Source organism: Dasypus novemcinctus, chromosome 27 (assembly GCF_030445035.2).
Source record: "Dasypus novemcinctus isolate mDasNov1 chromosome 27, mDasNov1.1.hap2, whole genome shotgun sequence".
NCBI classification, from domain to species: Eukaryota; Metazoa; Chordata; class Mammalia; order Cingulata; family Dasypodidae; genus Dasypus; species Dasypus novemcinctus.
In genome coordinates, this window is record NC_080699.1 from 34552330 (window position 1) to 34567292 (window position 14963).

Below are 14963 nucleotides of genomic sequence, written 5' to 3' on the forward strand. Positions count from 1 at the left end.
GGAGACGTATATCTGAGTTCTGATCACTCAGTCATACATATAAGAAGTATTCAGCCTCGGCTCAGAACCCGCAGAAATAAACTATCCCCTTCGGAGTGGGACACCCGCCTTTCCTCACACAGCAGGGCACGGGGGGTCATGACCATTTGAATAAACCCCACATCTTGATGCCTGTGAGACCCTGCAGAACAAAAGATAGGCCCCAGCCTCCCTGGGGCCCGAGGTGAAGGGGGAGAGCCACGGCGAAGACATGCAGTGGCAGAGCTGAGGAAGAACATGTGGGTGGCAGGGGGTGCAGAGAAGCAGAAAGGTGGGATTCCCCGCGGTGTGCGAGGCACTCTAATGGCCTATTGTGCCGGACATGCGTGCACAATGGCACAAACAAGAGAGCACAACCTCCCCTGGCTGCAAGAGCTTCCTCTCCATTTAGCTAATGGCTCCTCTGTCCTTGGTGAGTCCAGCCTGCTACTCTTAAAGGAACTGCTTTTATCTGGTCTGGAGCTAGAGTCTCTCCTTCTTTCATTCCAACCCACATTAATTGATCATCTCCTATGTAGAAGGATCCTTGGAGAGCCAAAGACACATAAAACACTGTCCTTGCCCTTAAGCATAAAGCCTACTGGCAGAGCTAGATATGTAAGCAATTAACCCAGAGAAGGCAAAATGAAATAAGCACTAAGAGGAGGGTGACCAGATGACCTGGCTTGCCTGGGCCGATCTCAGTTGGAGCTTCTTGTGGATATGTAATTATTGATAGTGCTCTCACTCTCAAAATTGCTCCAGTTTTAGATGATAAATTATGTGGTCACCCCAACCAGGCACTATGGCTAGAAAGAGGCACAAGCAATTCTTTGTAGGAATTCAGGGAGATGTGACAGAATAAATAATGTGTAAGGAGAGTCCCTGAAGAATGAACTGCATTTCAGGGGAAAAGGGCATCCCAGTGTAGCTGAATAGAACAAGCTAAGGCCCGGGGGCAGCCGGGGCTAGAGTCTGTAGAGGAGAGCAGGAATATAGTTTGATCATAACCAAACATTTTTTTTAATTACCTTTTTAAAAGATACATAGATCTTTAAATATACATAGATCATAACACAAAATGTTATGTTAAAAAATACAAGAGGTGCCATATACCTTTTTTAAAGATACATAGATCTTTTCAAGATACATAGATCATAACACAAAATGTTATGTTAAAAAATACAAGAAGTGCCATATACCCCACTCCCGTCACCCCCCAACTCCTTTCACATCGACGGCTTCTTTCATTAGGGTGGTACATTCATTGCATTTGATGAATACATTTTGGAGTCCTGCTACACAGCATGGATTATAGTTTATGTTGTAGTTTACACTCTCCCCCCAGTGTAAACTACAACTCGGGCCCCAGGGAGGCTGGGGCCCATCTTTTGTTCTGCAGGATCTCACAGGCATCAAGATGCCGGGCTTATTCAAATGGTCATGAACCCCGTGCCCTGCTGTGCTAGGAAAGGCGGGTGCCCCACTCTGATGGGGATAGTTTATTTCTGCGGGTTCTGAGCCGAGGCTGAATACTTCTTATATGTATGACTGAGTGACCAGAACTCAGATATACGTCTCCCCCAGAAAATTCAGTGGGTTATGGCAGGATATATAGTGCCCTGCATCTGCCCCTGCAATCTCATTGAGGACAACTCCAAGTGCCGAAAATGCCCCATATCACACCTCCTTTTCCCTCTCCCTGCCTTCAGCAACTCCCGTGGCCACTGTCTCCACATCAATGACATCATTTCTTCCATTGCTAGAGTCACCATAATTCTATAGTAGAATACCAGTAAGTCCACTCTAATCCACATTTTATTCCTCCATCCTGAGGACCCTAGGATGGCGATGTCCACTCCACCTCTAAATCAAGAGGGGTCTTAGGTCCCACATGGCTGATCATAACCAAACTTTTTATGGGAAGGGCCAGATGGTAAATATGTTGAGTGTCATGGGTCATACAGTCTTTGTTGCAATGACTGACTCTGCCCTCATAGTGGAAAGCAGCACGGACGATAGTAGGTGAATAGGTATGACTGTATTTCAATAAAACTTTATTTGCTAGCGCAGACAGCAGCAATGTTTGAAGTTTGCCAATCCTTGACCTGGGGTATTTGAAGAGATAAACCTGGACAATTAGGATGCAGCCATATCATGAAATCTCTCAACCACCCAAGCCAAACACTAAACTGATATTTACAAATAAGGTTATTGAGCCTAGGAACGGATCTTCTTAGCTTCTAGGGTCTATTGGCAGGGTTTGGGAGCGTTCTGGAGAAAAGCAGGGAGCAACAGTGAGGAGAGCAGACTGGCTTTGGGCTGGGGCTCCTCCCTTGGTGGTAAATCTGTGGCGCTGGTGTCCAGGGGGAAGCACTAGCCTTGTCCTTCCGGAATCTTCTTTTTGGTTCTACGCTCCCCTCCCATTCCTTACCCTCTTGGACATTCTTAGGGTGCTGAGGAGCCTCACGCTCTTGGTCAGACGCGTGCCTACCCTGCCTCTCCCACAGAGCGAGGGGATCTACAACGACCTTCCCCTCGCCATCCCCCCACCAGGACCGCCGGGCTGGCTGGCAAGCTGTTTAAGCTGACCAGGCCCAGCAGCGCCACGGCAGCCGGACTTCACTCCCAGAACCCCCCGTGGACTCTGGCGCCTTCACGGCTTAATTACTGCTGTGGACACTGCTGCATCACTGGAGGGGGGTCACCTTGAGTGTCCCCCGAGCCCTCTGGACTGCCAGGGACAATTTTCCCTAGAATATCCCAACAGGACAACTCGAGAATTCCTTGTACACTGCAGAAGGTCCAGCATCTTCCTCCAGATTTCCAGACTCCAGGGGAGAAAGGGCGTTGAGGTTCTCCTGGCCACACCGTGCTTCCAGGTCTGCTTCGGCAATGAGTCATGCTCCCCTCCCTCTGCCTTGCGTGCGGAACCTCCTTCGTGCTCCTTGCACGGGGTCCCCATTCATGGACACGGCCCCTTCTCTGCCACTCACAGCCCGAGGTCAATCATGGGAATGTTGTTGCTGAAGATAAAGCACAGTCAAAGGAGGTGCCTCAGGCACAAAATGTAAGAGGGTGCTAGGAAGCTCAGTCATCGGGATAAATAACATGTTAAGGCAATATTTTTTTTTAAAATTCAAAATCAATGCAAAAAAATTGTGAAAAATAAATATGGAAAAATTAAATAAAGGCAGGATGGGCATTGCCGGCTTTGCCTTTCGCGTCAGGCTCCGATCTGGCTAGGTGGGGTGCTGTGACTGCTCCTGCTCTCGTGTTGGTTACTAGGTTTGGGGGCACTCCCTTAAATCGTGTGTCCCAGGTGCGTGCCTCCCTCTCCTCGCCCTAGTCCTGAGATGTCTGAGGGAGAGCATAGCAAGGCCCGGGGCAGGAAACAAGTCAAACTTCATCTGCCACATAACTTCTCGAAATTCTTCTCTTCTCTCCACTGGAAGGAATTTCTCGCTATCTGTTTTCTTCTGACCTGGCCTGCCACCTTTTTCCTTGCCAACTCCTTCTTTCCTCACAGTATCTCATCTTGGAGCCCCTGGCCAAGCTTCTCCAGCCAGTTAGGGGAGGATGGTGGCATTCCTATCATCCCATTCCTCCTCATTCAAGGTTTTCTCTGTTGCCCTCATTATGATCTAACGTTCTGTGTGTTTTATTTATATATATTGTTTTCTTTTCTGTCCACCCCTCCCCAGAATGCAAGCCCCGTGAATGCTGGGATTTTTATCTTATTCCCCTGCGCATAGCAGGCACTCAATAAACAATCACTGAATGAGCGAATAACAATTTAATTCCCTTTTCTTTAATCTTTCCCTTCCCAGATGAAGTCCCTGCCTCTCCTTTACTAGCCAAATGGCAGGTTAATGGTTTTTCCTAAATGACAGCCTCTGCCCTGGGCCCCCACCATGTGAAAAACCAGCAGAAATGATGGTTATTTCACAAGTCCCAGCCTAAGCAATAGAAAAAACCTATATTTTCCAAAACAAACTCCAAGTTCTGCAAGATGTGCTATTTTTTTGGTTTTGCTGTTGTTACTTCTCCTTTAAATACAGAGCGATGTACAGGGGAGGTTTGAATTCCTTGTAACTTGAATCAATACTGATTTTTTTTTCTTTTTGCAACCTTGACCAAGACACTTGAGTGCTACTTTTATTTGTGTAATCTGTAAAATGGGTATAATAATTCCAGCACAACAAACTTTACAAAGTTGCTGTGAAGCGCAAACAAAAAGCTAATGGATATACGTACAATGGAACACTATTCAGTCATTTAAAGGAATGAAGCCCTGGCACATGCTACAGTGTGGATGAACCTTGAAAACATTACGTTGAGTGAAATAAGCCAGATAGAAAAGGACAAATATTGCATGATTCCACTTGTATGCAATAGCTATTATAATACACGAATACTTACAGCCAGAACATTAGAGGTTACCACGCACTGGGGGCGGGGGGGGGCAGGAATGGGGAATTACTGCTTGATGGGTACAGAGGGTCTGGGGTGATGGAAGAGTTTTGGTAATGGATGGCGGTGATGGCTGCATAACACTGAATGTAATTAACGCCACTGAACTGTACACTTGCCAGTGGTAAAAGTGGTCCATTCTAGTTTATATCTGTTACCCCAGTCATAATAATAATAATAAAGCTCGTGGATGTGGCTGGGCATGCTTTGAGATGCTAACCCGTCTTGCGGCTGCATGGGTATGTAAAGTCTCAACAACACCAGGGCCGGGCAAGACCAGGTTGGCTCTTGGCTGGCACGTGGCACCCAGTCCTAACCTTCTCGTTTTACGGAGGGAGAAGCCGAGGCCCAGCGGGGCGGTGTTCCCGGGTGACATGGCAAGCTAATTCAGGCGCCCTGGGGCTAGAAGCCAGGGGTCCCGGCTGCCAGGGCCACCTCCGGCCTCTGCACTCCTGAAGCACAGGGCTCCAAGCCGCCGTGGTGCCAGGGGAGCTCCCAACTGGCAGAGGGCTCCCCGTCTTCACACACAGCCTCGGAGGGAGGCACTTTCAGTAAAGTCCCCTTACCGCCCCTTCCATTTCGGAGGTGCCTTTCTGAGTGGCACGTGAATGAGAATTTTACAGACGTTTCCTTTCTCCTCCTTGTTACCTTCCGTTGCTGTCCTCCAGGAGCGGGCTCTGGCTGAAGTCTCCCTGGGGAAGTCTGGGGGGCTGTGCCTTGGGTGGGGGGTCACGGGTTGGCAGCACCTCCACGCTAAGAGCATTCCTTGCGGGAGGGAGCGGGGCCTGAGAAGGCCAGGGAAGCACAGAGATTAATTTCCTCAGTGCCAGGCTTCCTGTGTGTTCCTTAATGACCGAAATTTACTGTGTGGGGGGAAAATCGCAGTTTCCCCTGGAAGGCAGGGGAGGGAATGTCTGAGCCATTGGCCTGTTTTGGCAGGCGGGTGTGTCCCTAAGGCTGCGTATTGATCTGATTTGGGATCTTTTAGTTACTCTGCATGTAGCCGCGACCACGGACGTGAACTTCTCCGCGGTCGGTGACAGTGTCTCTGGTTTACCTGCGCATGCGCGTCGTGTGCCTGCCGTTGCCGGCGTCTTTGTGACTACGAATGGATCAATGTGTTTCTTTAAAAAAATAATTTCTCATTTCCCGCATAAATTACTTCATATAAAAGGCCATCCGGATCTCAGTTCCTACCATCCTTTTTCCATAAAGCAATATTATCAGAAGCCTGGTCCCCAAACTAGTCCCGAGAGAGGCTTCTCCTAGATTCTTTGTCAAACGAAATGTCACCGCCTAGGCCGACGATGAGAAGAAGAATTCCTCTTGTTTATTTCCCAAGTGGGGCCGAGTGGAAGGCGCGCGGCCTCTTCCCGGCGCCCCCTCGGCCTGCGCTGTCTCCGGCAGGTGGCAGGTGATCGCGGCTGCCGGGGAGGCCAGTGGAAAACACTGGACAGCGCTCTTTCACTTTGCCCCATATCAGCGGTTGAACTGGACTCCCCAGAAAGACCCACTCAAGACCGCACCCCCAGGCCCGCCTCACTGGGAAACAGGGTCTTTGAAGATATGGGTCACGATGAGGCAAAACTGGATTAGAGTGGCCTTCATTCGATGTGACCGGCGTCTTTATAAGAGACTTTTGGACACTCAGGGATCTCTGCTCCTTTGGCCATGTGACAACCAAGCAGAGCCTGACGCCTTCAGCCAGGGGAGAGGCAGGGCACGATTCTTCCTGGCAGAGTCGGAGGGAGCACAGCTCTGCCAACACCTTGAACCTGGACTTCCTGCCCCAGAACTGCAAGACAATGATTTCTGTTTCTTAAAGCTGCTCAGTCTGTGGCGCTTTGTTACAGCAGCCCTCGCAAACCAAGGCACCCTTTAACCATGCGACGGGGGCAAGCCATTTAATGTCTCTAGCCCCGGTTTCCCCCTTTGTAAAATGGGACCAGCGGTGCCTACTTTTCTAGGTTGTTGTAAGGTTTAAATAACAAACTGGATAAGATAACACTTTGCAAAGGAGATTAGCATGTTGTGTGCCATACACTCAGCGTGCCCTCTGCTGAAGTTACACGTTTATTCACTCCTTCATTCAACAGATATTTATTGATTACCCAGTATGTACCAAATACTGTGAGGCTCAGGATAGATGAGATATATAGGTTATATGCGTATATATGTTATATGCATATGTGTATATATGTGTGTGTGTGTTAAGATACAGTTTAGGATTATGTAATGTAGTAGGGTGGACAGCGTGGCATATAATCACAATTCCGTGGGCTAAGAGCTAAGGGAGCCACACAGGGCGGTCCACGCTGCTGGACCAGTCCTGGTGGCAGCCTGTGGAGGATGGAGACTGATTAGAGGCTATTGCTAAGCAGAGGTGTGGCCGTGGAGAGGAGAGGAGGAAAAAGAGCAGAGAAGACATAAAAGAGGGAGCATCGATTTGGATGAGTTCCTGCGGTGCCAATGCAGCTCACCCACATTGTGGAAGCGGGGGGAGAATGCCGGATTGAACCAAGATGCACTTGCCTTCTCATGCTCTGGAGAGCTGGAAAAGCTGCCTCAGAACCCAGGGGCATTCGACAGCTGGAGGTTGGGTGGCCTGACCTCTGGATAAAGGAATGGGAGGGGAGTAGGAGGAGAAGCAGGCAGAATGTGGAGGCCAGGGCAAAGGGGTGGGTAGAGCCTGCAGGGCTCTGTAGAGATCTGCAGTGTCAAAGGACTGCCCCAGAAAGGAAATCCTGCTGGGCAGGGTGAAGTAACTTCTCTAACGTCATAGGCTGGTCTCAGTTGCATTAGAAGGGCACATTTGCATCCTTTCCAACACTTGAGCAATCAGTTGTAACAAATGTACCAGACCAGTGCAAGGACTTAATAATAGGATGGTATATGGGAATCCTGGATTTTATGCCCGATTGTTCTTTAAACCCACAACTTCTCTGATAAAAAAGACACCTTTGCTTTCCATGATGGATATCCAATATCCACTGTCTCCAGACCCATTTCTCCAGGCAGAAAATTTGTGTCTGGTCAAACTCTGCCCATGTCTGCTTTTGGCATTCATCCCCTCATTTAATAAACACACATTGCCAGCCCAGAGCTGAGAGCACAGGGGTGAGGGAGACAGGGTTCCTGCCCCCTGCACCTAGGAAAAGACCAGAATAACTCAGTGAGATATGGCTGAAGTATGTGCCTGAGAGGTTTGGGCTCAGATTTATAAGAGATATGGCCCCTGTTATTAGGGAAAGGGAAAGGAGAGGACGATTAGCCCTGAGTGGGGTAGGCTGGCTTTCAGAGAAAACTTTACCAAGCTGGATCTTGCAGGATGAATAGGAGTTTGCTAAACCAGATCTAAACAAACTGCAATCACTGTCATTATTCTTAATGACACAGGCACCGTTTATTAAAGCCTTAGTCCATGCCCATGCTGAGCGCTTTATTATCTGCTAAGCACATCATGTGTGTTACATAATATCGTAAAGTCCCAGCAAAGACCCTGTGCCATAGGTGTCCTGGTTCCCACAGGGAGGAAGAGGGAGAGCTCACATTTGAATCCAGGATTGTCTGACTTCAGTCTTTCCCCCTCACAGTCCTATCTCTTCTGTGCAGGAGGCATAGGAAATAATCCATAGTTTGGTTAAATAGCTCTCGGTCCAGGGGCACAGTGGAATTTACAGGATTGCAATGCCTTTGGCAACCAGTGACGGCTAAATAGGTAGACTCTTAACTGAACTGATTACGCATTGATCAGGTGGTACAGTACTAACCTAGGTATGTGTGGAAGGCAAAAGGCAAATATAAGACCCAGTTCTTGTCTGAAAAATTTTATGATACCATCGATGTGATTTAGATTAACCCAGAAAGCAAAAGGTCACAAAATAGAGTGAGATTAAGGGCTAGTGATAGGGTGGGGTGTGTTGTGGGATGAATTGTGCCCCCTCCCCCCAAAAAAATAAGTTCACAAGTGCTAGCCTCATTTGGAAATGGGGTCGGGTTGGGTACAAGTGGGCCCTAATCCAGCAGGACTGGTGTCCTTATGAGATGAAAGAAATCCAGACACAGACTTAGACACAGAGAAGATGGTGCCATGGGAAGATGAAGGCAGAGATGGGAGTGATGTATCTACCAGCCAAGGGCTGCCAGGAGCCCCAGGATCTGGGAGAGAGGCATGGAGAGAGTCTTCCCTGGAGCCTACAGTGGAGCGTGGCCCTGCTGACACCTTCATCTACAACTTCTATTCTCCAGAACTGGAGACAACGCATCTCTGTTGTGCTAAGCCCCTCAGCGGCCAGTTGCACTCAGCTTCAGGTCTTCAGAGAAAGGGAGGAGTTGAAGTCTGGATAGGACTTGAAAGAAGAGAGGAAAGGAGAGCACAAGGCATTCCAGAGGGGCATGTGGCCTGAGCACAGGTGGTAGAGGGCTCCCACGGGGTGTGTGCTTCTTTGCAGGACAGCAGGAGCCTGGCATGGCTGGAGAAATGGTTCAGGTGTGAAATTAGCAGGAGATAAGGTGGGTTCAGGCTGATCACGAAGGGCAAGGATGGAAGGCTAAGCCATTTGGGTTTTCTCTTTCTAGGCCCTGCAAGTCATGATAGATCTTTGGGCAGGGGAGAAACAGAAGGAACAAGTCAGTAAATTCTTTTACCTTCCAAGGAGCCCCTCTCTTCCTGGTGGACTGGCATTTGATCTCTTTGAGATCATCCTCGTTGTTCTCAGTTCTCTGAAGAAATCTGAGGCTTTCCCTGGGGTGACAAGTGAGTTCAAGAGCTGATCAAGAGTATTCAGAGGATGGAATCAGAGAAAACCTTGGGGCTGGAAGGGACCTTAGGCACCAACTGCTCCAGCCTCTGGTTTATAGGTGACAATGATGAAGATGGGAGATAGCGAGGAGAAGGAAAAGGAGGATGAAACAGAATTCAAAGAGGTGAGGGACTTTGTCCCGAGTCATATAGTGAGCTGGTGGCAGAGCTGGTACCAGCTGCCCATCCTCCTTGGCTTGCCCATCCCAGAAAGGAGGTGGAAAAGTCTAGAGAGTGTCCAAATGTCCACCATCAGGAAAAGGCATCAGGGTCCTTGTGAGCAAACTGCCCTTCCATCCTTGCAGTAGGCCCTTGGGTGGGCTCCAGAGTGAGGGCAGTCTGTTCCAAGGTACTTGGGCCCATCTGGACAAAGACCTCGGTATGTTTTGCTCCTGGAATAGTTACTAGGATGTGGCAATCTCCCCAAAGTGGAGAGATGGCAGACCTCTGATCTGGGCCTCTGGGCAGAGATTCCAGAGGCTCAGCCCCTTCTTCCTGCCTTCCTCTTTAGAAAAAAGGTGCAAGCAGTCCCCTTGGCAACCAGGCAAAAGCGAGCTCTGGGGAAGCCAGGCTCTCCCCTGTCGAGGGTGGGCAGGGAGCACCTGACCTGACCTAATGAGTTGGGGGCGGGGCTGCCCCATTTCTCGGGCCATTGTGGGGACAGAGCGACCTGACCTTCAAACTGGAGCTCCTGACTCTGTCCTGCTCCCCTGAAAAACCTGTTCTGGGTCCGTGTCTTCCCTGCCTCATAATTGGGCTTTCTGGGAATCCAGCTCAAGTCCAGCGGCTGGGAGGGGACGGGTGATGGCACAGGCTGCCTAGTGGACTCTTAGAGGGGAAAGACTCTGTATGCCAACAAAATAGGGGGTGTGGGCTCTCTCTTTCCAAGATCTGAAAAGGTGCGCCAGGGTCGGGAAGACAGGAGGGGGGTGGCCAGAGCAGCTTGTAGGGGTGGGCTGGGAGGTGGGGGGTCAGCACAGCCTCTTCCTGCCACCCCCAGACTGTCTTTCCAGCTCCTTGATGCTTTCGTTCGCGTGCGCTGCTCTCCTTGTGCTCAGAGCAATAGCTGGCAGTGACAGAGAGGAGATGACAGGCTGTATTTCTGCCTTGAAGCTGTCTGGAGGCTGTTGGGAAACAAGTGGCATCAGGTAGGTTGTTAGTTCTGGGAAAGGAGAAGTCTGTGTCTCCTGTAGCCCTGAAGCAGTGCTTCGTGTGGCGGCATGCCGGTGTCGCCCCTGATCTTCCTTTCTTGAATGTGTATTTTATTAATCCCTGCGCAGGGAGGGTGCTGGCTTCTCGTCCAGTTCTGGCCTGAGTCCTCTCTGCGCAGCTCCGGCTCCTGGTCACCGTCTTAGGGGCAGGGGCAGGCAAAGCAGGAAGATAAGAGGCCTGTGGTTGCAGCAGGACATTGCAGGCCCCAAGAGACAAGGTTAGAGGCAGAGGTGGAAGGATGCACAGGCAGGCAGCGCTTCCTCCTTCCACGTGCCCGGACTGGACCCCCTCACCAGCCCCTGCCCCTGGGTCTTTGGCAGGAGCGGGAAGAGGCAGAGGAGGGCACGGTGGGGACGCCATCCAGATGCAGCATCGCACGCACACAGGCGCACACACGCTGCACGTCACAGGTGTTTCCTTACCTCTGGCTTTCCCTGGACCATGAGCACCTTGAAGGCAGGGCAAGTGTGTGTGTGCGTGTGCTCCTTTTGTGCACGTATGCGTGCATACATGTTTCGTCTTTATACCCCAGGCCCCAGCACATGGCAGGTTCTTAAGACAAGGAGGCTACATTGAAAAAAATTTGCACTTGTCTAGTACAGGGGAGGAGGGAGTAGTAAAACACTACCCAAGAACAGATCTCTAATTTGCCCTGATATCCGGAAAATGAGGTGGAAGCTCCCAGGAATGGCCCGGCCCCCACCACCCATGCTTTTCTTCTAAACAATGCAGGGCACATCCACCTCTCTCTGCTCCTTCAGGGAGCTCAACATTTAGTGAGGACTGGCTCCTGCAAGCGCTTGACTGCCAAGAGCACGCTTAATACAAGCAGAGAGGACAGGGAGTTGGGCCTCACTGTCCATATCTGTAAAATGGGAATAACTCCCTGGCAAGGAGAAGGCATCTCCTACACTGCTGATGTGACTTGATCAGGGTGACCTTCCTGCAAGAAAATTGGGTGATGCTGGGAAAGTTCTTCAATTTAACCTAGGGCTTGGTAATTCCACACCTAGAAATTCTTCCTAAGGAAATGATCAGGTCTGGAGTAAAATTTAGCTATAAGGATGTGCATTTCTGGTTTGTTATAGCAAGAACTGGAAACAATCTAAATAATAAATGATGAAAAATTGGATGCGTAATTATAGTCCATCCATAAATGGAATACCATATAGCCATTAAAATCCAAGTATATATTTCCCTTACACGCAAAGGTGTTTATGAGGATGTTGCTAGATGTTGCTAAATGAAAAGACCTGGTTACAGAACAGTTAGGTAAAGTATAATACTATTTTTGAGAAAGAAGAAATTTACTCCAAATAGTAACCATGGTACTTTGTACAGTGGGAAAACAATTAACTTAAATTTCTTCCTTCTTATCTATATTTTTTACGATAAACATGCATTGTTTTGTAAAGATAATAAAAATTATTATATTAAAAATATCTACCTCTAAGGGTTATTTTAAGAGCTAAAGAAGATATTGAGCATGAAAGTACTTTGAAAACAGAAAGATTATAAGTATTATAAGTATATATTTATTTAGAAGAAAATTATAAATATTTGACAGGGTCTCTGCCTGTGAGGCTCTCACAGTTTAGAGAGAGAGAGGACAAGATACCTCTAGCATCAAACAGAATGTGATCAGGGCTTTAAGAGAATTCCAGCAGTTGATGTGACTTGGAAACCGAGGAGATGGACATCACTTCTAATGGTAGGTAGCAGCATTTGAGCTGAAGAATGGTTGGGCAGAAATACAGAAGCGGGGCAGGGTGAGAAGTGGGAGGCTGTGAGCGGGCTCGGGGAATGCACGGTGGGCGTCTGGAAGGAGCGCCGAGAGCTCGAAGGGGAGGAGGAGGAGAAGATGAGTGTCCGGGGCTGTGCTTGGTTCCACGCAGCCCAGGGACATTGGCCGAGGGCCTTCGAGGCGTCAGGAGCTGATTCTGGACACAGAGGGGCATCAGCTGCAAGCCCCCTGGGGCAGGGAGGAGCGCAGGAGCTCCCAGCAGCTGCCTGTGCTGGGGGGGGGGGGGGTCCTTGCTGAGTGGGGCAGGGGGCGTGTGTGTGTGGGGCTCAGTCTGGAAACAGCAGGGTGGGGCCTTGGCCGGAGATGAGGGCCCCTTCGAGGCGTGTGCCACCGGGACTGGAAAGAGGGAAGAGCATCTTTGGCCTTGACTCGAAAGGAATGGGAAGTAAGGAAGTTGGGGGTGGGGCGTGAAAATGGGGGGGTTCTGGGGAGGAGGACTCACACCTGCTTCCAAGTGCCTGGAATGACCCCGGAGACCCAGTGTCATTCCCAAAAGGCACCGAAATGCTACGTGGAGGGGAGGCAGGCTGGGGTGGGGCAGGGGAGAGGAGTAATTTGGTGCCGATGGGAACATGCTCCCTTGGCTGGGCCTGATCTCTTGGGCTCCTCGGTGTGGCTGCCCCAGTGGGCACGGGCGTAGCCTGCTGCGCTGATGTGCCCCCGTATCTCTCACCTCCTTGGCCTCTCCTCCCTGGACTTTGGGAATTCCACCACCGTCCTACCTCCTCGTGGAGCTTCTCTTGGCTCATCCCATCTTCCTAGCGCGCAGTCCCTCTCTCCTGGAGTCATACCTCCCTTAGGGTCCCGGATGCCGCCTCTGCCACCCTCACCTTCCAGCAGCGCAGACCCACGTTCACACACTCCCCGGGAGGCAGGCAGGGAAAGTCTTCAGGAGAACGTCTCCATTTCCATTTCATTTCCCCGCCGCCAGGGCCCCTGTTCAGCTCCCCCTGTTGTCATGTCACTAGTTAATTACATTCTTGACTGAGGTGCAAATGTGTTTTCGCAAGGAGCCTAAGCGGGCGTTAACTAGGAAGGGACTGCTAATGCTAGAGGTGCCTTGGCCTCTGGGGCAGGGCTGGGGCTCTGGGCTGGAGAGGCCCCCCAGGGCTGCCCAGCAGGAGCAGCCCAGGCTTCGGGGTCTCCCCTGCCGCACACCGCCTTCCTGGCGAGGAAAGCCCAGTTAGGGCCCGTTCATGACCCTGGTCGAGTTAGGAGCTCGACCTCCTGGGAGGAATGGACGAGACTGGGAAGTGTGAGGACAGGCCTTCGGATGGTGGCAACCACCCAACATCAGTTGCTGGCCCCGTGGGTCTATTTCAAACATTGAAAAACAAAATTAATTCATTTCGATTAAAATAAAGAAATAGCACATGGTGCAGCCAGAGTCACTTTGGGCTCCAGTTGTCCTACACGGCTGTTCTCTGTTCTGGCCTGTTCCCCTCTGGAAGCCCCTGCCTCTGCCCTCAGGCACCGTGCCCCCCACCCTGACCCCCGCCCCAGCCAGCCTCTCTCCAGGCCCCAACCTCAGCCACCAGGCAAGGATCTGAAACTCACGCGAGAACAAAAAAGCTGACCACATTCCCCCTTCCTCGGGCATCAAGGAGCCCGGGAACCAACCCCCGTCTGGTGTCAGGAAAGCAAAGAAGGGACAATAAGGCATTTCTGACCACGGCAAGGGCAAAGGTTTGGGCTCTGGAAGGTTTGGTGGGGGTCGGAGGGCGGCTGAGCAGCCACGCGGAGGAGAGGCCGTAAGTACCGCGGACAGGGCTGGGGCCCAGCCAGCCTGGGCAGTGGGAGAGGAGTTGAGAGCGAGCAGGGCCCAGGGCCCCCTTGTCCCCTGGCAGCCCCTTGCCTCTAGCCCACCCCGCTGAAAGCTGGTCTGCCCTTCTTTGCAGGTGCTTTGGCTCCAGCTGACAGGAAGAATTTCTGGCCCAGCTGGAAGTGAGAACGGGGGGAGCCAGTCTCCCGAGGACCATCCCAGAGGCCGCCGGGATCACCAGAACAGTAAGAGAAGCTTTTCCATCCTTTAACACGTAGTTAAGTTCCCCAGGCAGATTATCTTTTCTTCTGAAAGGCTCTAGAACCAGCTCATAACATCAGCTGACACTTCGCATATGCAGCCTTCGGAAGCCTAACGCTGTGTTTTTTCCCCCCTGTCTTTATTTCACCTCCTGAGCTCCTTGAAGACAAAGGTTTTGCTTCCTTGTACTCTGCGAGCAATTAACTGCGGTTGAGATAGATAGATGGGGTGTTGTTCTATCCTTGATCACGACAGCATTTGTGCAACACCCTAGCACCCTCATTATCACCTGAGAATCACCTGGGGGGGGGGTGAAAAATGCAGTTCTGGGTCCCATGGCCAGAGATTCTAATTCCCTGGGTTTGGGATAAGACCCGGGAATCTGCACCCCAAAAGTTGCTGATGAACTCTGAGAAATAGTTCTTTAGAATCTGGAAAGCATTTTGAATAGAGAATCTCATTTAATCCTCTTATCACATAGGGTTGGTTTTTTTCCCTTTTATCCCTTTAAGTAACTTCATGATCTCACAGACTCAGCATCGGCAGAGATTTGGAAATCCAGTTACCCAAACTAGCCTCTTTTCTTTCCATGATAAGGGCTGGTTTTCTTGTGGTGATACTGGCCCCCAACC

At 50.5% G+C, this 14963-nt stretch overlaps 1 protein-coding gene across 4 annotated transcripts in view; it reads left to right on the forward strand.

Annotated features, from left to right (window-relative positions):
* Window positions 1–14963, forward strand: part of PKNOX2 (PBX/knotted 1 homeobox 2) — a 272823-nt gene that overhangs the window by 162756 nt on the left and 95104 nt on the right. For all 4 annotated transcript variants that reach the window (XM_058289381.1, XM_058289382.1, XM_058289383.1 and 1 more), the window contains exon 3: window positions 14207–14315. The gene's annotated coding sequence lies outside the window, so the exon portion shown is untranslated. The remainder of the gene's footprint in view (window positions 1–14206; window positions 14316–14963) is intronic.